Source organism: Pseudophryne corroboree, chromosome 2 (genome assembly GCF_028390025.1).
Source record: "Pseudophryne corroboree isolate aPseCor3 chromosome 2, aPseCor3.hap2, whole genome shotgun sequence".
NCBI lineage: Eukaryota > Metazoa > Chordata > Amphibia > Anura > Myobatrachidae > Pseudophryne > Pseudophryne corroboree.
Window position 1 is genome coordinate 458642205 of NC_086445.1, and position 24652 is coordinate 458666856.

General features: G+C 39.5%; 1 protein-coding gene across 10 annotated transcripts in view; it reads left to right on the plus strand.

Moving 5' to 3' along the window:
- Positions 1-24652, plus strand: part of AUTS2 (activator of transcription and developmental regulator AUTS2) — a 1933147-nt gene that overhangs the window by 1549133 nt on the left and 359362 nt on the right. The gene's annotated exons all lie outside the window — the stretch shown is intronic.

A 24652-nucleotide genomic window follows, 5' to 3' on the forward strand; every position in this document is an offset into this window, starting at 1 on the left:
CACACCTCCTATCTGATGCAGGGGTAAACAGAATGAAATACAATAGCAGTCTTGAGCATACAGGGTTTTCTGGGCATTGTAATGCATCTGGTACATAATTCACCATCAGGTTCTAAACTCAATGTAAGGTCAATAAGGTGCTTGGGAACCTAAGTGGTGCTATATATAGTGGCAGGGGTATAAATCAATAATTAAGTGAATATTGCTGGCTATTTCTGTAAGCGTAAATCCCTTTCTTGTGTAATAAACATAGATCACCTAGTTCATCACTGCTGCTGGTGAAACAACTTGGTTTCACTGCAAAGGGTGTTTAAATTATCCCATCTCCATCTTTCAGATGGTGCTAATCAATGCAATTAAGAATTATGCAACTAAGTTCTAATTGGAGCCACAAAAAAATGCAGCAGGGCCCAGGGAACCTGGGGTAGATCAGAGAAGAATGACTTTGAATGACCTTACATGTGCAGTAGTGCCTGTAGCAGGATTCACTTGCTGTGAGAGTCTTGGTTGGTCCTAGTGCCCACTGGCTCTGGCTCTGTACTATGTAAGGGAGGCAGTGCAGAGCACTGCTCTTCCAACTGCATTGAATAGCACCTCTCAAATATTTGAGGGGACCATGTCATCCCCATTCCAACACCTATGCATGTAAGGGATATCATGAACATTCTCAATGCAAGATCCCAGAATATGGTTAAGCATATCTGAAGTGGAGTCACTTTACACAAGCTTCATCCATGAAGCAGGAAAAAAAGTGATCATATGCTTTTGTAAAGGGCACCATAATGAGTGTAATAACTTCCTAATATAATGTTCACAATTCTCTCTCACAAAAAATAATTTTGTATTAGTTTTTCAGCAGGTTCGAGGTACAGCTGTGGGGACCACATGTGCCCCCACATATGCAAATTCACACCTCACATGGTGGGAGAAAGTATTGTGCCTTCACAAACAAAAATATACATTACAATGGACAAGTAAAATTATATGGTTTAGATACAGAGATGACGTGATGATAATTTGGGAGAGAGAAAAGGAGAAAAATCTGAAATAATTTATTGACAAACTAAAACAGATATGCTGAACCTGAAAGCAACATCTGATATCAGACAAACACAGATAACATTCTTAGATCTCTCTCTACTTCAATCACAAAAGATGGAAATGTGGACACAGGAACGCACAGAAAAATCACAAGAACATTTCAATAGCTACAATTTTCACTCCAAATAATCTGTTCCAGTGCCAATATATACAAGCCCCCATATGTTGGAACCCAGAAAGAGGACTGAGACCTCTGTGTCAGGTGTAGTGAAACCCAAACCTCCAAGTGGGGATCCTTGGTGAAAACATCCGGCAACATTTGACTCCATGACTCTGTTCTGGGTATCAGCCAATCCTAAAGTATTTGTCAGTATCCACAATAGCCATCCATGAGTTTGCAACACTTGGCTGGAGAAATAGTAGACAGGGTTGAAGTAAGTTGGGAAAAGCCATCTAATATCAGAGGCTGCATCTTGATTGCTTGTCATATACAGATCAAAGGGCGTTACTGTGTGGCAACAGGGCATTTGCTGTCTATTCAGCGTTGAAGCCATGCAGAGATCTGTATGATTTCAGTGGGATCACCTGCAACAAGGATGGGGCTGGTGCATTGCAGATAATATTGATGACAGCTGCTCTCACAAGTTAGGGTCTGGAGATGGTGCTATTGCATAGACATATGCACCACAGAATACAGGCATATATTTACATACTGTAGATGTCTGATCACTGGCAGAGGCTATAGTTGCTACCGCTTTACATATATAAAGCTCAGATTATAAGGACTACCGGCAGGGACATGTTAAAATTGAGTATAACTGATCACACCTATTTTGTTTCTAGCCAAGTCTATTTTTTAAATAGTTGATAGTTAATAAAAAATGAAAACAATTTAAACCTACACTAATTTCTATCGATGAACATACACTGTCCCCAATTTAATGACATTTTGAAGAGTTGTAAACTTTACATTTTCTTCACTATATGTTTTTTTTTTTAATAAATTCTTTATTTTCGCTTCAATTTTAAGCTGCATGGAAATACCAACAGTGTGCATAGAAAATATGTATCAAATGCAAGTCTAACACAATGTATAGAACAAACAAATACTGAGAAAGGGCATGCATCATACACGACCACAAGAAAAACAAAACATTCCATACAAATTCTAGATATTATGATGATACGTATATGGTTGTACGAAGGTATGTTATGCAAACAGTGTACAGAAAATAAGTCAACTATTTGAAGTATTGAAAAATGAATCTTTGTGCATAGAGGAATAAAGAAGAGAGAGAGTAAAAGGTAGGAAGGAGAGAAAGGACAAGAGAGAAGAGGAGTAAAAGTCTGGTTAGCGAAGGTATTGTGGCATCAAAGTGAATTCCTAATGAAAAGAGGTGTAGATATCTTCGTAGGAGCTAAAGTTGGCCGGGCCAGTCACATCGAGACCCCATGTGAGGGAGTAGAGGAGACACAAAAAGAAAAAGGAAAAAAAGTGCAAATCAGTTCGAGTGAAACTGGCGCCAAGGCTCTATAGGGGGCAGTCAGTTTAAACTCCATCCAATCATGCCACGTAGCTGTAAATTTTCCACGCTTTTTGGGTGACAAGAAGTAAATTTCGTCCATTGCCATGTAGAAATCTAATCGTTGACACCAGTCCCATAAGGTAGGTGGCGTCAAGGAACGCCAACGAGTTGGCACCACAGCTCTAACTGCATTATTCATATGTCTAAGCAAAGACTTTTTGTAGAGAGAGATGGGTATCTTTGAATGGGATAGCAGCCAGAAGTCCGGACCCAGGGTGATAGGATAACCCAAGATTTCCGATGCTAATTTTTTAATTCCGTCCCAGAAGTGTCTGATCCTGGGACAGTCCCACCAAATATGAATCAAGGTCCCCTGCTGCTCATGACATCTCCAGCACAAGGGAGATACACCGAGGCAATACTTATGTACTATGGTAGGGCAGCGGTACCACCTGGATAGTAATTTAAATTGGGTCTCCACTACATCCATACTGGACGAGCATGCACTAATAGCCTGGTAGGCTATATCCCAGTCAATAACAATTCCTTTAAGAGAAAAATCTCTATCCCAATGAACTTGGTAAATTGAGGTGGGAGGTAATGTTACGGAGATTAGAATATTATATATATTAGACAGGATGTGGGTGGGAGAGAGCGATTGTACGCAAAGCTTTTCAAACATAGTTGGCTCCCTAAGATTCATCTTGAAAGAGGAGATGAAGTGCCATACTTGGGCATAGAACCAATAGTCCAATTCAGTAAGAACAGAGTCAGCTGTTAAACTCACGAAGGGCTTAAAGGAACCCTCTAGAAGCAAGTCGCCAATCCTAGTAATTCCAGCCGCTTTCCAAGGTGCAGCGGCCCTATGTGAGGTGCCCGGATCAAAGTCCGGGTTATGTACAATGGGGGTCATCCGTGATACCGGTGGTAAAATGTTCACCTTACTCTTTAATTTCCTCCACATTCTCAAAGTGGGGCCTACTGTTGGGTGGGCAATCACTATTTGTTTTTATTGTGCAAACTTTATATTTCTCATCCAATATTATAGGACTGATTGAATATTTAAACATTATGAAGCACTTTTCAGATATAATTAAATTGAAGCGTATGGGAATCTCTACGATAACCATTCTGCTGTAGACTGACTTTGTGTTTAGGATTGTTATCTTGATGAAAAATTTGCCTTTTTTTGGACTTCAGGTCACTACCAGATGCCATTCTTCTATAGGATATGCTGATACAATACAGAACTCTGTGTTCCATCAGTGATGGCAATTCATTCTGGTCTTATGGTAGCAAATTAACCCCAAACCATACCATACTCCCACCACAGTATTACTTTTGGTTTTATTGGGATGAAGTTCTGGGTACACATGGATACAATCATTATGCCGATCCTTCAATTTACATCCGATATTGAAGGATCAGCAAAGTGACTGTATCTGTGTGTACACTGTGCTGATGCAGGAGCATAAGCCGATAAATGGCTTGCAACGCATCTACAACGGCCGGGATCGAATGTTCAAATCTTATGTCCTGTTTAATTTTTAAAGGTTTGAATATCCGATCACATAAAAGCCCGTAGAAGCTTCATACAAACTGTGCTATGTCTGCACCGTGTGTGTGGTGCTCACAGGCAGTTGAAAGGGGGCCATGCTGAGGATACATGGATGGATGATCGGGAGAGTTTACCCCAATCAGCTGCCATGTGTACCTACCTTTACTGTATGTTAGAATGCAGTGTTTGATTTTCTCCAACTATAAAATTTTTCATTTAAGGCAAAACATTTACTTCTGATTGCAGAACATTCTTCCAGCAGTTTTCTGACTCATCCAGGTGTTTTTTGTAGGAAACGGTTAACATGCATGAGTTTTCATTTTCCTTCCAGTGGATTTGTGAAGGCCAAAGTCTTTAGAAATATTTTTTTCCAGCTTGATAAGCATTGACAACGTTTTTTTAGGTCAACATTTGATCAAAGCATGGCATGTATTCACAACTCATCTGATGAAGACCTGACCTTTGTAGTTTATGTTTATAAAATAGAGCAGGGCAACCCAAACTCACACTTGATTGTCAGCCCATTGATTGACACTCCTGAATCTAATTATACCCTTAAATAAACCAATAATCCTAGAGGTTTGCATACTTTTTCCGATAAAGAAATGTAATGTTAGTTTATTTCTGTTGAATAAGTGAATGAAAAAGGAGATCCTTTTGTGTGTTGTTGAATATATTGTTTTTTCTTTATTTTTATGGTTTAGATGAAGTTCTGAAAATATTTAAGGTCACATTTTGCCAAATTCAGAATCTTTAATTGGGTTCATAAAATGTCTACTTCCAATGTACTATTTCACCAATTTCATAGTTTTATTACTCAATAGGCTTACAAAGGTCAGTACTGATGCAAGTAGCTATGGTCTTGTAGAAGTACTGATACAAATTCATGCGTCATTAAGAAAATGAGTAGCTTTCTGTTCAAGAACTCACAATTCATCTAAGCAATGTTATGCACAAATTGAGCAAAAGTCTCTGGCAAGCAAAGAATTGAGATCTAGACAGTACCATTAAATATATGCACCCATACTTTAAGTTTTCTTCAGTCTATCCTGGATTTGTTACACCACTGTGTTAATAAACATGTTTGCCTTACTGAAGCAAGGTTATCATTCTCCACATAACATTACTCCCTTACCAAAGACACAAAATTACATATATGGGACTATTTGGAGTTGATTGTAAGTCTGTTTTGGTTTAAGACACAGATTTCCATACTGCACAAAGTATATGGATGCATAGGTCTGTGTGTGTGTGTGTGTGTGTGTGTGTGTGTGTGTGTGTGTGTGTGTGTGTGTGTGTGTATATATATATATATATATATATATATAAAAAGTAAATCGAAATCCCCACTTTCACTACTGTAGTAAAGAAGTTTACATTGCCATTATTACAGGGAAAATGTACAGATGTATTTATATAAAAAATGTTATGTGGTATGTTTAACACTTATATTATTAGATTGTCTATAAGTAAGGTGATACAACTTGAGCATTTACCACTAAAAATGTAAAGTCACACCTCTAAGCTACCCCTTGATGATGTCTGGTGCAATGCTACAGTTTGTGAACTCTACATATCATGAGATGTTACATAAATAGCCTTTTTCCTGTGTGGCTTTTCATTACGTACTGAGCTGATAAACATCCAGTGTTAGATAATTACCATAGCATTTTACTGTGAATTAAGTTCCTCACATGTACAGTATGTCATCTGACTTACTGTACTGTCAACTTTGTCAGAGAAATGGCAATGGGCCTGATTCAGAGGTTATGCAAACACGATGTTCTGTGTACATCTCTGATGGTTGTTGATCTGCACATGTGCAGAACCTGTTCTGCAAGATCCCTCGCAGTGCCTCCTAAGCCAATCATACTGCAGCCATTTGTAGGCAATGAGGGGACCATTTCCCAAAAAAAGGGCATGTTGCCTCAGTTTTGTGGGAGTACAAAGGCCAGTGTCTGTATTTTCAGATGAAGATTTACTGGTCTCGGCAGTGGAGATGAAGCAGCCATTCTGAGTAACCTTATGGATACCCAGATAGCCGATGCTGCGACCGATGTTTGCGATGGTGATCCGATGGTGCATCTTCAGATGCAGCACTCAAATCTACAATGTTGGCAGTGTGTGATCTTTTGCCTTCACATGCGTTCAAAGACTGTGTTCATCTCTGAATGAGGCTCAATGTGTTAAAGTAATTGCTGATGGACAACTCTTCTGTATGCATTTTTCAACTAACACTTTCTAAATATGGGATTTCTATATGCAATAGTTTTCTTTTTGGCAATGTATTGTACAAGGTAGGGTTAGGGTTAAGGTTACATTTGGTTGATTTACTGAAGCTATAGTTAGTCACTTGTAACTCTCTCAGGGGCACATTTAGTATTAATTATAATATGCCGCAGAAAATTAACATTCCTTTTGCTGCACATCATGGCAGTAACAAATATTTTTGTGGTGGTATTTATCATGCTTCAGTCGCCAACACGCAGCCTCCGATGAGTAAGAAGAAAGATGATGACTTAAGACATCACCTTACTTCTGAGTTTGGATTCAGCTGTGCATGTGCAAGGAGAAAAAGTTGTGATGGACACTGCAACTGGGCAGGGCTGAAGGGCAGATTTAGTTTCTTTGGTACAAATAGGTCAACTTGGATCACTCTGAAATCAGACACTGATGTACAGCTTTGTATTGTCGTTTTGTACCTCAGTCAACACTCACAATATTTTATGGTTTGATATACATTGAATCGCCTTTGCTACATTTGTCAAAAGTAAACCACAACAGCTTCAGTATTTGTATATTAAATCAATATTGCCAAGTTGTCAGATGAGTGTTTTATTATTCACTGTGCTGTTTATATTCCACAGTATTTGTCTACAAACCAGTGCGTATGATTGTTATACATTTCCTCTAATCAGTACAAGAATATAGTGATGGGAGCACATTTGGTGCACATGTCCATGGTTCCACATGGTTGGTATTCAAAGCTGTTTACAAGTGTCCAATGCCAATAATTTCATCAGTGCTGCTTTGAAGAGAGAGAAATACTTCTTGGAAAAGCTGGTACATACTCTAATAAGTCTGTCAGGTCATTTATAACTCATTGGTGCCCAGTAAGTAAGCTTTGCTCTTGTTACATCCTATAGATAACTTTCTTCTGCATTCCTGTCTCAGTGCTTTCACAGCTGTTCTGGAGGAAGCTTGCTTGACATATATAATAGATATAAAATAAAGAAGCTCTGTCTTTATTTTAGCATAAGTGATGCCTGTGGGATTATTTAGTTATTCACATAACAAGGGTTTCCTTCTTGCTTGCAAATCCCAGTAGAATTAGTTAGGGCTGGGGAATCAAATTCGTCTGCAGAAACGCATATTGATATTGGCCAATATCCACATTTAGACTGCACTGTCTCATTTTACCATTGGCAAACATATTACTCTAATTGCAAATCAGATCTTTCAAGATGTCCAAAAAGACAGTCAGTATATCTATTTTTAGGTTGACTTTCAGTCTTTTTAGTTGTGTGCAGTTACTTTTGACACACTGTCCCAGTAATCTGATCAGCCAGTCTGCTTTTAAATGAAGGGCTAGGGTTTGGCCTCAGTAGAGAGGGTGACAGCTGTCAGATACAGATACTAGGCTGCAGATCCTGGCTGCTAAAACCCACTCATTCATTTCTTTTACAGATCATTGCCCACAGCTTGAAGCAGTGCTTTACAGTCGAAGGGTTAGCTGGCAAGAGATCTACATAGCATATTAGCAAGGTCAGCTACTCAAATAAAGGCTTAAACTTAAACACACTTAAATCAAACTACTTTTAAACTTGGGCTGCATTTATCGTCTGCATTGGTGTTTCATGTCTTTAGAAGAACTGGTGTTTGCCAAAACCAACAGACACTTACTTAAAAACTGAAAAGGATAAGGCTACCAGACTTAGCTTTTTAATATGGGGAAGAGGTGTAAGTAGTTATGGCATGGGGTGCCACGTAACTCTTCACCTCTTTATATGTATCTATTTTATTCTCCTCCATTCCTCTTTTTTCAACTCCCCAACTTACCTAGGGGCTGATTTATTTATTTTTATCTAATCATAAATGCCTATTATTATTATTATTATTATTATTATTAGTATTATTATTCTTATTATTATTAATAATAAAAAGAGGAAGAAGATTACTATATATATATATATGTGTGTGTGTGTGTGTATATATATATATATATATATATATAGCGCGCTCTCTCCAACAGTACTCAAGGCGCTTAAAGTGCATATACACTGGCCTATATATCGGCCATTCTCTTGAACGGCCAATATATCGCAAGTCCTTTGGCCAGTGTATACGAGCGATATGTCTGTGAACTCCGTTGTTCACAGACATATCACATCAGCCCTGCTACACTGCCAATGGCCAATATATCGTTAGATATAGTGGTACGTCGGTGAGTGTGTTCGGGCGGTCAGCCGCCCGCCCATACACAAGCTGCAGCAGGTGGCGGTGACTGACAGCTGAACTGAACGGGCGTGTGTAAATGCCCGCCCAGTTCATGATGTCAGTCCCCGACGGACTGGGCAGTGTGTATGCACAGCACACTGCCCGTTCCGGCTTTAGATATATATGCAGATCAATTGATATGCAGATGTATCTGTAGGTGTGTACCCAGCATTAGGGTGCATCCATGCAATAGCAGAAAAGTCATTTCTAGCATGGTCCCTCACTTCTAACGAATGTATTTCTGTGTCAATTAGCCAACAAAACAAAAATAAAATGTATAAAATAAATGACATTACAGTCTATTTGTTTTTTGTTTCTGTCAAAACGTTTTTTTTTTTGTAATTGTTTCATTAACGTAATACGTAAAAATACAATAAAGAGACGCTGTCATATATGAGTTTCTAGTAGTAATTCATTGTAATATTAACATAACTTGTTTGTTTTGATTTTTTTCTGACCTTGTATATAGATGTTGTTAGACAGATGCTGTAAACACTATGGGGTTGATGTATGAAGTAAGGAAATAAGTTCATAGCAACGAATCAGCTTCTACAGTACCTGTCATTTTCTAGAACGTATTTGATAAATGCTAAACCAAAGTTTATTGGATGCAATGGGCAACTTCTCCACTGGTCCACTTCTCCATTCTTTTCATTGCTGTCTTCATCACCCCCTATTTCTGCTCCAATTAAGTTTGATACATCTTCCCCCACTTCAGATTATGCTCTTAAAATGCTCTGTGTAATGTTTTCTAAGCATTGGACAGAATATTAGCATTCCTCATTCTTCCATGCACAAGCACAGGCCAATTTGAGCAATATGAGTGCTAGTTGAAAAAGCACTAGTGTTCCGAAATAGGCACAGATTTATTAACCTTGGAGAGTGATAAATTGCACGGTGATAAAGTACCAGCCAATCAGCTCCTAACTGCCATGTTACAGGCTGTGTTTAAAAAATGACAGGAGCTGATTGGTTGGTACGTTATCACCGTGCAATTTATCACTCTCCAAGGCTTGATAAATCTGGGCCATAATCCTTTCTTTCAAATAACATTATATCTATGCATGTATCTATAAAATAAGTAATTTTTTATACTTTTAAATAATCTTCTACTCTGCCATTAGAACTAATAAGACTGCTTTCGTGACCTGTCTTTGTCTACTGCAAGAATGCACTTCATTACCAGCTAGATTTGAAGGAGTTAATGTATCCAAGCCACAGAATGTCTCTTGCAAAACACAGATGTTCCCAAGCTTTAAATATATATCTAAATGAAGTAAGTATGTGCAAGATGAAAAAGGAACCACGTGAGAAGGCAATGACGTCAAGAGGCATGAAATTACATACAATGGATAATGATTAAAGGGGCAAAGGGATACTGCTTTTCTAAATTTGGTTTAAAAACAAAGTAAAATCATAAGACTCTCATAACTGTTGCTATTCATGCCATTTAAGAACTCAGGAATCATAATAGCTTGTTATCATTTCCTATGCCTTTGAAAAGCTCATGAAAACTGAAAAATATACATTACCACTCAGCACATATTCATAGACATAATAAAGCATTAAAGTGCAAATATTGTTGAGACAGCTTTCATTATACATGTCTCGGGCCTCATTATCAAATAACCAGAAGTGACTGAGTAAAAGAGACATAACAATATCTTCAGTGAATTTCTATTATCTGGTGAGGGCTGTTTAGTTGCAGCTAGTATCGGGATGTGGTGGTTGGTTTTCAATAAAGGTCAGGAGCAGAGCCTTACTGAATAGAGCTAAAAGTGTGTTTCATTCTTTTGTAGACCACTGACACTGTTGGGAATTGATCTAAGAATATGGTCTGTTGCGAGCCTTTACTCTCCAGGGAGATTAATATTTTAGCTATTCGTTTTTGTTCAGTGTTTCTAAATGTATGTGGAATGAAAAGAAAGGTTAAAGAGGGGCTTGGGGACGGCTAGCTTCAGAGACTAGATCATTTCATGAAGGAAAATCAATTAAAAAGGTTGACTTTGAACATTTATCCATTTAGCTTTGCCGGCTATTGAATTTTCATGATGGGCTTCGACTTTTCGGAGAGAGCAGAGTTAATGGCAATTGTTCCGTTCTCTTCAAAATTTATTATCTGCTTTATTCAATGGAAAACACTCCATCAAACTAGATAGAGGCCTAAAGCCTATTGATAAACGTGCCTGTGTGGGGCTGAAATGGGGAGGTTTGCCACAGATGTCCAGCCTTTGAAGAAAAATTAAACAAGTATCTCATTACAGAATGCTTCACTGGTCCCTGGAGGTGGTCACAGAGGCAGTGGATTTAATGAGCTGAGAACACTAATGCTGCCAAAGTTTACCTCAAACTGCCTTTCTGAAGAACTCTTCTATTTGGGCCCACTCAAGCAGAGGAGAAAAGGCATCATGCTGTTCTCTCCCTTTCAACTCCAAAGAAGGGGATAATGCACTTTTTGTGCCGTGCATCCAGAGGAATTATGTGTGCTAATTTGATTAGGAGAGATTTGATTAACTGGAAAATGAGGGCTTTGCTAAGACTTTCACACGCTTAATTTATCCCTTGCAAAGCAGACGCAACATTTTGTCATGAAGCTCAGAAGGCATATGGGAACTCTATTCAGTGGATAGACGGCCTTTCAGGCCCAACAATATCGAGGATTGCCACGGTTCATATTGGGATAATCCGTTTAGAGCATTTGCTTTGCTGCAGAATACAAATTGCATTTGGCATTGCCAGTTAAACGGTTCAAAGGATAATGAGATTAATATAGTAGGGAATTTAACAGTGCAAAGAGCTGTTTTTACATATTCGTATTCAAAGTTTGTGGTTATGTAATATAAGGGCAAAATTATTCAGAAATAACATATTCATGAATCTGTTATTTCAGATTTAATGATTAACATTTTTAATTATTGTTATTAGTATTATTAACTCATGTAGATCATTGTAGGCAGTTAATTCTTTTTTATGCCTTAATGCATTAAACGGATGATATTACATTTTTTTCAACTGCAGTATCTGAATTCTTTATTAGTGTTAATAATGCAAATCTGGAATAATGCCAAAGAACCCGTATAGCCATGGCCACACAATTGTGATATTTGAGCTGGCAAGAATTAATATATACACATTGTGCCAATGTGGTGCCAGGAATCAGGTACATTTACGTTATAGAATTACACACGAAGACATTGTTAGGACTGCTTCTACTACATTTAATTAGCAATAACCGATTTTTCTCTTCACTCGTTCATTCCATTTCACAGTATTGACTCAAGATATGTCTTTGGAGAAAGTTGTACAGCAGCTGCACATTGGTTGTGACAGTGAATAGATTCCCCATCCCTGTGTGACCTGAATCATTAAATCCGCATCAGCCCAAGGCACAATTGCTCTCCTGTCACTCAAGCCAGCAGGTACCTAGATCAGGGTTGTCCAATTCAGCCCTCAAGGGCCGTGACGCTACTTCAGTAATTAACAGGCATTCAGATTTTTTTTTTCTGAAACGAGCAATCAGTAAAGAGTTTTATTGTGACTTGGAACCAAGCCTGTTAGTGGCACATAAGGGCAGGTGTTAGGAAACCCCATCCCAATCAATTGCTGCACAACAACAGTAAGGGCTTAGTCACAGGTACTGCCATAACTGTGTGTGCTGAGTGCTGCTTCTCTGTATTCAAGCAGGGCACATTAAGCACTAAGCATTGTACAGTAGGTAGCATAGGGAACATTGATCTGTTTATGAAAACATGTGGTCAGTTTCTCTGAGTAAATGTACAAGTAAACCAAAGAGCAAAAATCATGCAAACATTTTGGCACCTATACACTTCAATAAATAAAAAAAAAAATTAAGAAACTCCACTAAATGGATGTATTAATTTACTAGCAATATAGCATATACAAGGGGGATTGGTTCCAGATCTAGCTTTGCGTGTTAGGAAATGTAGTTGAAGTGTATTTTTAAAAGGGAAAGGCAAGCACCTGGATCATAACATGCAGGGCAACTGTGTGCCATTTTGGGGTAAAAATGTAGGTCATATGAACCTAAAATACATTTATTTTCTAACTTTATATGCTCAGAAAGGCAAAGTTAGCCCTATCTGTAACACATTTATGTCATATGAATAAGAAAGAAAGAAGAGTGTATATATATATATATATATATATATATATAGATATAGATAAATGTGAAAGCCCTCACTCACTCACTCACTCACTTATCACTCACTAAGCCCTCACTCACTCACTCACTCACTCACTTATCTTACTTTCCTAAATGTTAGGAAACTGACATTTAACATCGGTATTTTGCAGGTGGGAAATAGGAAAACTATGTACTTAGAATTTTAATAAACCTCCTCTAGGGGGATGAAAAGGGGGTTCACATAATGACTTCATTACCGATGCATGGCCTGGGTTGCATGAACGATAACGCCCAAACGGACCAAAATTTGGTTTGTACCTACAGCGGGTAGAATTTAATAAACTACAAAAATGGTCCTGCCACTTTTACCGTATCTACTACGGGTGGTCCTTGGGGAACGCCAAGAACCATGGATTAATATTTACTTATATTAAGACGTCTCAAATTTACATCTCTATAGATTTACCAAATTTTAACACTCATTTATATTTGCAACATAAAAATCAGAAACTCCTGTAACCTGTATATATCACAATATCAAGGCCACACAGAAACATCCTAAAATAAATGAAAGACCACAGCAAGCTAACATACAGTTAAGTAAACCGGGATGGAGGGTGGCACGATGTAGCCATGGGGGTTGGGGGAGTGAGAAAGGAACATCAGAAAGGGACAGAGTTGGGGGTGGGGTTAGGCGGTGTGGGGAATCAGAGGCTAAGGTCACCCAGGTCTGTTACACTAGTATACACCAGTCAGTCATAACAGTAAAAACCACTGCCTACTATTGCATAGATCTCTCTTGCGCCACCAAAACAGTTCTGGCCCATTGAGGATGGACTCCACCTCTGAAGGTGTTCTGTGTTATCATGCACCAAGACATTAGCAGCAGTTCCTTTAAGTCCTGTAAGTTGTGAGGTGGGGCCTCCATGGATCAGACTTTTTTTTCTGGCACATCCCACAGAAGCTAAATTGGATTACGTGCTGGATAATTTGGAGGCCAAGTAAATAGTTTGAATTCTTTGTCATATTCCTCAAGCCATTCCTGAACAGTTTGTGCAGTGTGGCAGGGACATGATCCTGCTGTGACTTGGAACCAAGGGTATACCAGGGAAAACTGTTATCATGAAGGGGGTGTACTTGGTCTGCAACAATGTTTAGGTAGGCGGTACATGTCAAAGTAATATCCACATGAACACTAGAACCCAATGTTTCCCAGCAGAGCAACAAATTGCTGACTTGTCTTCTTTCCATACATCATCCATCTCTCCCCCCATGTAAATGATGCACATGATCCATCAGACCAGGCCACCTTCTTCCATTACTCCATGGTCCAATTCTGACGCTCACGTGCCCAATGTAGGCACACTCTATATATATATATATATATATATATATATATATACTGTGTGTATGTGTGTGTGTGTGTGTATATATATATTTATATGTATTTAAACAAAGAAACCCAAGTCCATCCACACTCACCACTCTCACCAAGTTAAGTGCTCCAGGCCAAGATTCTAAATAAAGGCAGAGACTTATGCATTGTATGACAACATAATATTTTTATGTACTGTATATAGCTGTAGGGAGGCCAACAATTTGACACCTCTAGGCATACCCCTTGGGTACTGCCCACTAACCCGTTAATAGCACACTTTAGGTTTGTCCAATATACAATAAGTATAAGTCTATTTCCAGCTGCACAGTATATACAATCTTACATGTTTGGTAGTGTGCTTGGGTAAATCTGATACCACGAGCCTCTGTATTTTTGGTACTAAATGCACAGACATACAGTAATGTATCTTTTGGGTATTTGATATATTACATTTTAATGAGCTACCTGCTGTGTGACCGTCAACACCACAAAGGATTTGAAGCCTTAGAATACTGTGCATGTGACTTGGCATGCTGATGCTCCTATTACCATGTGTCATATATAAAAATCAGATTTATCATGTGTGTATTCTCTGGGTTATATTAAACCAAAAAGTACTAAATGGAGTTTTTAAGATATGGTAGTAAATATGCCATACTGCACATAAGAAGCCCTTCTACTGATTACAATTTGTAGATATTTCCAAAGTAGGAAAGAATGATCTGCTTTATAAATATATAAAACATATCTTGGTAAACAGCAAAGAAAACGTTTTTTGTGCACTCATTGGCTCGCTGTAATGATGGTGGCCATTTTCTTGTAAGTTTCCATACTAATGGTTGTGTTCACTTATTTCGAAAAAATCTGTGACTTGGGTAAAAAAAAGACCAATATATTCTGCTGCATTTGTCTTTCTCTTGTATTTATTATTTTATTTATTACAATATGATAGTCTATTTTTAACATATTTGTTACCTGGAGAAAATGTTTTTTTAACCTGAGATTGGTAAATTTCATATTTAGTTTTAAATTTGCTAAGGCAATGCCGAACCACATTATTCCTTTACAAAAAAAAAAGCAATCTAGTTCTGTAGAGAATATTATTTCCACATTGCAGTGTTAGGCAACTGAAAAATCTAAAATATATCAGAAAACAAACCTAGGGGATTCTATACGTGGCTTAAAATTACTTTTCCAATACTTCCTAAGGGCTAAACTCCTGATGTCAAGTTAAAAATTGAGCTATTGATTCCTGAAAGATGGTAAGCAGAAAAAAAAGTTTTCTCAGCTTTTCCATAGAGCAAGTCATATAACAAATCATTACGGCTGATTGCTGTAGTACCTTTGGGTGGGCTGCAACAGCTGGCAACAGCTATTAAGAAATTGCCCCATAGCTAAACACTTGTACAGCTAAATGAATATTGGGTTATTTAGCTTCATTGTGAATGGGGAAATTTAGAACTGACATGCTGGATATTTTGTTGTGAAATAGCCTAGAACACTATAGCTTTAACAGCAGGGTAGCAAAGCTAAGCGTTTTGCATACAGCTAACTACAAAGGTACAATGTGTGAATACAAAAAGAGAAAGTCTTCATTAAACCACTGAGGTCTAGACAGATGAATGGTCTCAAGTTGGATCTTTTTCCATCTTCCCCATCTGTTCACTATGGTTTTAATTAAATCTACTGAGAGTCTTTTTGGCCTTCCCTTCAAAACAGATATTCAGCTTGTTCCAGTGTCCATTCTCTCCTGCTCTTCACTGCCAGGAGTTAATAAGCAGACACTTGGGGTGGGGTTTTGCCATCTTCCCTTGCCTTTCACCATGCACCATGAGTGACAAAGTAGCAAGAGGTTTTGGGTTTGTATACCTTTAGTGCCTAGCTACTAAGTAAAACAAACTAATTAAAGATTCACTTTCAGATAGCTGGCTGATAGGAATGACATGATTCAAATTACCTTAAAGCATTCATTGCAATGCTTGTCTATTTGATCAGAGCTGTTCAGCTGGCACCTGACTCTCAATACCATAATGGTATTCACATGCATTCTTGTACAATGCTGTCATACAGAAATCCTTCCTTTCTTCATCTGCTTGGAGAATGCCTGGCAAGGCTATTAGAGCTATGATGGAAATGACAGTCAACTGTGGGCCTGTCATTCTCACTTCCGATGTCAGCACATCCTAGCTCCCATTAGGAGTATATTACTACAACTTCACAAATATCCAGCAGTAATGTACTTGGTGATTCTGTATCTCACGTCTAAACATAGCACCTAATAAGGATGCAGATAGTCATTTACCGGGATCTCATTTAGCATGCCTTGAATAGATTTATTTGCAGGGAAAATATCACTAGGTTATAAACAGTTGAACATTGTTTCAAATATTGTCTTAGCTTAATACATAGAGGCAAATAATAATGTTTCTTAATTGACCATTGGCATTTGAGGAGTGGACTTTTGTATTCACTGAGCATTTTCTAAAACTAAGAATATGTTATAATAAAATATTTGCTAAGATAGAATGTATGGAAAAAGTTAATGCCATAAATACTATATATATATATATATATATATATATATAAAATTTATTTACTACCAGTTATTTATATAGCGCACAGATATTCCGCAGCGCTTTCTAGAGAATATTTGGCCATTCACATCAGTCCCTGCCACATGTAGACACACACACATGAACGCTAGTGTCAATTTTTGTTGGGATCCAATTAACCTACCAGTATATTTTTGGATTATATATATATATATATATATATATATACAAGGAATTCCGGCAGCACTCCCAAACACAAAATATAACTGTCCGGTGCCCTCCTAAACCCGTATGGCAGCGGGTCATGTATAGCGTCCTGTCGGCGGCACTCCGGTATCACATACCTTTTATCCCCTCCCAATGTGCAAAGAGCCCCGGCGTGGACCCGGCATTCCAACGCCCGCTAATGACGTCATCCCGCCGTCCCACCTGCCAAAGGCATCACTTTAATGAATGTGACTATGATAACATATAAAAACATCTACAAACAAATACATTACATACATAAAATTAAAAACAAATGTAGCACAGACACAGATGCAGTGATTATATGTAGATAATCAAATTTCAAAGATAACATGTATATCTGAAATATCAAACGTTATTCACCCGAACACTGTAAATTCTTACCACAGAAACTCATCTGATTTACTTATAAAAAACAGTGTAGTCCCAGAGTCTCATTGAGACCCCTAGGTGCCAATGTTTGAAGCTCATAAATCCACTTAGATTCTCTTTGCAGTAACTGCCGGGTCCACGCCGGGGCTCTTTGCACATTGGGAGGGGATAAAAGGTATGTGGTGTTCAATATTTGTATAACCTGAAGACGGAGTGATTAAAGCTTCGAAACGTTGTTATTTCTGCAAACCTGCTGTTGTGTCTTTGTGATACCGGAGTGCCGCCGACAGGACGCTATATATATATATATATATATATATATATATATACACTGCTCAAAAAAATAAAGGGAACACTAAAATAACACATCCTTGATATGAATGAATGAAATATTCTTATTAAATACTTTGTTCTTCACATAGTTGAATGTGCTGACAACAAAATCACACAAAAATTATCAATGGAAATCAAATTTATTAACCAATGGAGGTCTGGATTTGGAGTCACACTCAAAATTAAAGTGGAAAAACACACTACAGGCTGATCCAACTTTAATGTAATGTCCTTAAAACAAGTGAAAATGATGCTCAGTAGTGTGTGTGGCCTCCACGTGCCTGTATGACCTCCCTACAATGCCTGGGCATGCTCCTGATGAGGTGGCGGATGGTCTCCTGAGGGATCTCCTCCCAGACCTGTACTAAAGCATCTGCCAACTCCTGGACAGTCTGTGGTGCAACGTGGCGTTGGTGGATGGAGCGAGACATGATGTCCCAGATGTGCTCAATTGGATTCAGGTCTGGGGAACGGGCAGGCCAGTCCATAGCATCAATGCCTTCGTCTTGCAGGAACTGCTGACACACTCCAGCCACATGAGGTCTAGCATTGTCTTGCATTAGGAGGAATCCAGGGCCAACCACACCAGCATATGGTCTCACAAGGGGTCTGAGGATCTCATCTCGGTACCTAATGGCAGTCAGGCTACCTCTGGCGAGCATATGGAGGGCTGTGCGGCCCCTCAAAGAAATGCCACCCCACACCATTACTGACCCATTGCCAAACCGGTCATGCTGGAGGATGTTGCAGGCAACAGAACGTTCTCCTTGGCATCTCCAGACTCTGTCACGTCTGACAACATTACTATATCTGTGGATGGAAACTGACTATTCCCTAGTACAAGAAACGTCTGAGTGGAGATCAAGCCTACATCGAATTCTGACTATGGAGTAATTCACTTATAATTTACGTATAGAGATAAGACATCAAAACGGATCACAGAGTTTCCTATCAGAATCCACGACCATTATGAATGTCATTGTGTAGTTCTACTCTCAAATACATCCTAACATTGCTATATACCCCTGAAGAAGTCCAACCTAAAGGATGAAATGCGTTGGATGATTTAAACGACCTGAAAATATACAGTGGATCTTTTTTTGTGAGCACACTGCCGTAAGGGCAAAGTGCATGAACATCCAGCCTCTGTATTAATAGACAGGTCTTGCTGCTATTATTCATTATATTATGCTGTTTGGGTTTTATGTAAATGTTTTATATGTACATTTGGATAAATTTTAAAAATATAGAATATATTGACATTGGTGTTGTAAGAAAAGGGACATTAGGTCCATAGAGGATAATTTTAAAATATATCCTGAGTATATTGGCGCACCTAAGGAATTTATTGTGATTGTTATTGCTTGATCTCCACTAGCAGGTTATCTCTTTTAGGTTGCAGCCTTATTTATCCGAGCGCAGCTAAATAGGGTATTTCTTGGTACAGGTTGAGTATCCCATATCCAAATATTCCGAAATACGGAATATTCCGAAATACGGAATTTTTCGACTGAGAGTGAGATAGTGAAACCTTTGTTTTTTGATGGCTCAAAGTACACAAACTTTGTTTAATAGACAAAGTTATTAAAAATATTGTATTAAATGACCTTCAGGCTGTGTGTATAGGGTGTATATGAAAGATTAATGATTTGTGTGAATGCAGACACACTTTGTTTAATGCACAAAGTTATAAAAAATATTGGCTAAAATTGCCTTCAGGCTGTGTGTATAAGGTGTAAATGTAACATAAATACATTCTTTGCTTAGATTTAGGTCCCATCACCATAAATTAGTGAGGTATTAGCCGCGCTTGTGTATATGTATATATAGCAGCTCCCTTTATATTAATCACCAAAAATAAAACAATAAAGATGGAGCGCTTAATTAATATGTATAATGAACGCACATACCTGCAAATAAAATGGTTAATAATAAATGTTTAAGCTCTTTTTTGAAAAGGTGGTGGGGCAGAGGTGATTGATATTGTTTCTCAATCAGTCAAAATTGCCGGACAGTTCTTTCAACGGGTAATGCTATCCCTGCTATCCCTAATACCTTTTTTGTGGCTTGTAGCTTGTTGCTACGGCGTGCATCGGCATACGCCGTGGGTAGCTTTTGTTATCTCATTATGGTATGCAATTATTCCAAAACACGGAAAAATCCGATATCCAAAATACCTCTGGCCCCAAGCATTTTGGATAATGGATACTCAACCTGTATATATATAGATAGATAGATAGATAGATAGATAGATAGATACACTGCTCAAAAAAATAAAGGAAACACTTAAACAACACAATGTAACTCCAAGTCAATCACACTTCTGTGAAATCAAACTGTCCACTTAGGAAGCAACACTGATTGACAATCAATTTCATATGCTGTTGTGCAAATGGAACAGACAACAGGTGGAAATTATAGGCAGTTAGCAAGACACCCCCAATAAAGGAGTGGTTCTGCAGGTGGTGACCACAGACCACTTCTGGCTGATGTTTTGGTCACTTTTGAAATCTGGCGGTGCTTTCACTCTAGTGGTAGCATGAGACGGAGTCTACAACTCACACAAGTGGCTTCTGATGAAGCTAGGTGACCGAGCCTAGGGAAACGCGTTAAGTGTGTATGCTGCTACTACATCAGTGTCCTGCTCTTCAAATGGATCCAGATATGGACTTTTGAACAAACTACTTTGAAAAGTTTCCTTTGTGGGATTGACCTTATACAGCACCGATTGGAGGGACCCAGTATTCACATCAACAGCACAGCTTGCCTGCTGACAATTGCAACTTTCTGGAAGCCTCCATCGAAAAGGGTAACACCAGCTGTTTGCTTTTCTTCTCCCCAGGGAACTCTGCTTATCATTTCAGTCCGGGATCCTTTGTGGACACTCACTAGCAGCCATCATTGAAAAATGTATTGAGCTCCATCAATGCCCTAACTACTTGTGTTCATTGGAATTTATTCCTGTTTTTTAGCATGTCATGTCTAGTTAAGTAATTAATAAATTACATGTTATTTTATTGAAATTAATCCACAGTTTTTATTATTGGGGAAACACCTAGCGCCAGTTTACACACTTTTTCTTTGCAATTTTTATTGGGACTGACAATCCCTACTGGCAGCTGTGACAGCGCGTCTGGGCCTGTTCCTTTGCAATTAGTTAGCTGGATGGCTAAGCTAAGCGACACAAGTGTGCGGCACAAACACCTGGCCCATCTAGGAGTGGCACTGCAATGGCAGACAGGATGGCACTAAAAAAATCTAGGCCCCAAACAGCACATCATGCAAAGAAGAAAAAGAGGTGCAATGAGGTAGCTGTATGACTAAGATAAGCGACACAAGTGTGCGGCACAATCAACATGGGACGTGCTGGAATTTGCCCAGATGTAATACACGCACAATATTAGTGGCACAGGAGAGCTTACCCCTAAACCACACACACACACACACACACACACACACACACACACACACATACACGGCAAAGCCTGTAAAATTAATTTGAATAATAATAACCCGTTTATTTGGAGCTATTATAATAATATGCAGAACAGGCGTGCGTACCTCTACACCACACAGGGCAAACCCTGTAAAAATTATTTGGATAATAATATAAGTAATGTATATAACCCTTTTATTTGGAGTAAATAATATACAGCACGGGACACCACCACTGGACTTATGGAAGCACAAGACAGCAGCACTGGACTGGACTTATACGCCAGTACCCCTGGACTTGTATGGCAGTGTCAGACAGGATGGCACTTTAAAAACTAGGCCCCAAACAGCACATGATGCAAAGATGAAAAAGAGGTGCAAGATGGAATTGTCTTTGGGCCCTCCCACCAACCCTTATGTTGTATAAATAAACAGGACATGCACACTTTAACAAACCAATCATTTCAGCGACACGGTCTGCCACACGACTGTGGCTGAAATTACTGGTTTGTTTGGGCCCCCACAAAAAAAGAAGCAATTAATCTCTCCTTGCACAAACTGGCTCTACAGAGGCAAGATGTCGACCTTATCCTCTGATTCCTCTCCCCTTTCAGTGTGTACATCCTCCTCCTCACAGAGTATTAATTCATCCCCACTGGAATCCACCATCACAGGTCCCTGTGTACTTTCTGGAGGCAATTGCTGGTAAAGCTCTTCCCGGAGGAATTTATAATTCATTTTGATGAACATCATCTCCACATTTAGTGGAAGTAACCTCCTACGCCGATCGCTGACAAGGAAACTGGCTGCACGAAACACTCTTTCGGAGTACACACTGGAGCGAGGGCAACTTAGGTAAAATAAAGCCAGTTTATACAAGGGCATTTAAATTGCCTCTTTTTCCTGCCAGTTTACATACGGGCTGTCTGACATGCCTACTTGGATGCTGTCACTCATATAATCCTCTACCATTCTTTCAATGGTGACAGAATCATATGCAGTGACAGTAGACATGTCAGTAATTGTTGGCAGGTCCTTCAGTCAGGACCAGATGTCAGCACTCGCTCCTGACTGACCTGGATCACCGCCTGCGGGTGGGCTAGAAAATCTTATCCTTTTCCTCGCAGCCCCAGTTGTGTGAGAAAATGAAGGAGGAGCTGTTGACGGGTCATGTTCCGCTTGAGTTGACAATTTTCTCACCAGCAGGTCTTTGAACCTCTGTAGACTTGTGTCTGCCGGAAATAGAGATACAATGTAGGATTTAAACCTAGGATCGAGCACGGTGGCCAAAATCTAGGGCTCTGATTTAAACAGATTGATCACCCATGAATCCTGGCAAAGTGAATGAAGGGCTCCATCCACAAGTCCCACATACTTATCGGAATCGCTCAGTCTTAGCTCCTCCTTCAATTTCTCCAGCTGCTTCTGCAAAAGCCTGATGAGGGGAATGACCTGACTCAAGCTGGCAGTGTCTGAACTGACTTCACATGTGGCAAGTTCAAAGGGTTGGAAAACCTTGCACAATATGGAAATCATTCTCCACTGCACTTGAGTCAGGTGCATTCCCCCTCCTTTGCCTATATCGTAGGTGGATGTATAGGCTTGAATGGCCTTTTGCTGCTCCTCCATCCTCTGCAGCATATAGAGTGTTGAATTCCACCTCATTACCACCTCTTGCTTCAGGTGATGGCAGGGCAAGTTCAGTAGTGTTTGCTGGTGCTCCAGTCTTTGGCAAGCGGTGGCTGAATGTTGAAAGTGGCCCGCAATTTTTCGGGCCACCGACAGCATCTCCTGCACTTCCCTGTCATTTTTAAAAAAAAATCTGCACCACCAAATTAATTGTATGTTCAAAACATGGGACGTGCTGGAATTTGCCCAGATGTAATGCACGCAATATATTGGTGGCGTTGTTCGATATCACAAATCCCCAGGAGAGTCTAATTGGGGTAAGCCATTGTGCGATGATGTCCCTCAGTTTCTATAAGAGGTTGTCAGTGGTGTGCCTCTTACAGAAAGCGGTGATACATAGCGTAGCCTGCCTAGGAATGAGTTGCTGTTTGCGAGATGCTGCTACTGGTGCCGCTGCTGTTTTTGCTGCGGGAGGCAATACATCTAACCAGTGGGCTGTCATAGTCATATATTCCTTAATCTGCCCTGTTCCACTTGTCCACATGTCCGTGGTTGAATGGGCAGTGGGTACAACTGCATTTTTTAGGACACTGTGTTTCTGTACATTCTCGATATCACCTGCCTAGTGGAACCTAAATGGGATTTGGTACCGGGGACACACTACTTCAAACAATTCTCTAAGTCCCACTGAACTAATAGCGGATACCGGACACACGTCTAACACCAACATAGCTGTCAAGGCCTCAGGTATCCGCTTTGCAACAGGATGACTGCTGTCATATTTCATCTTCCCCATAAAGGACTGTTCGACAGTCAATTGCTTACTGGAAGTAGTACAAGTGATCTTCCGACTTCCCCTCTGGGATGACGATCGACTCCCAGCAGTAACAACAGCAGTGGCAGCAACAGCAGCAGTAGGCATACCACTCAAGGATCCTCCGGAGGAATCCCGGTTAGGAGAGGACTTGTCAGTCTTGCCAGGGACAAGGCCTGCAGGACTACTGACGTTCATGGCTGAGGAGGAATTTGACATTGAGGGAGTTGGTGGTGTGGCTTGCAGGATCTTGGGTACAAGAGGAAGAAGGGATTTAGGTTTCAGTGGACTGCTTATGCTCTTACCCAAAGTTTCACAACTTGACACTGACTTCTGATGAATGCACAGCAGGTGATGTATAAGGGAGGATGTACCTAGGTGGTTAACATCCTTACCCCTACTTATTACAGATTGTCAGAGGCAACACATGGCTTGACATCTGTTGTCCGGATTTGTGGAGAAATAATTCCACACCGAAGAGGTAGCTTTTTTTGTATTTTGCCCAGGCATCACAATGGGCTTATTCATCCAATGGACAACAGGTGTCTCCCCCATTGCCTGATTTAAACAAACCACGTCACCATCAGAATTCTCTTCGTCAACTTCCTCCTCAGCGCCAACAACACCCATATTCTCATCCTGGTGTACTTCAACAGTGACATCTTCAATATGAATATCAGAAGCTGGACTGTGGGTGCTACTTCCATCACTTGCAGAGGACGTGCAAATGCTGGAACCACTAGTCATGAACATAGGCCAGGGCCTTAGCCGTTCCTTGCCACTTCGTGTTGTAAATGGCATATTGGCAAGTTGATGTTTCTCCTCAGACCATTTAAATTTATTTTTTGGGTCATTTTACTGAACTTTTACTTTTTGTATTTGACATGCCCTCTACTATGACATTGGGCATCGGCCTTGGCAGACGACGTTGATGGCATTTCATCATCTATGTCATGACTATTGGCAGCAGCTTCAGCACTAGGAGGAAGTGGTTCTTGATCTTTCCCTATTTTATCCTCCAAATTTTTGTTCTCCATTATTTTTCTGGAGTTATATAAGACAATATGTGGCACAGGAGAGCGTACCGCTACACCACACAGGGCAAACCCTGTAAAAATTATATTTGG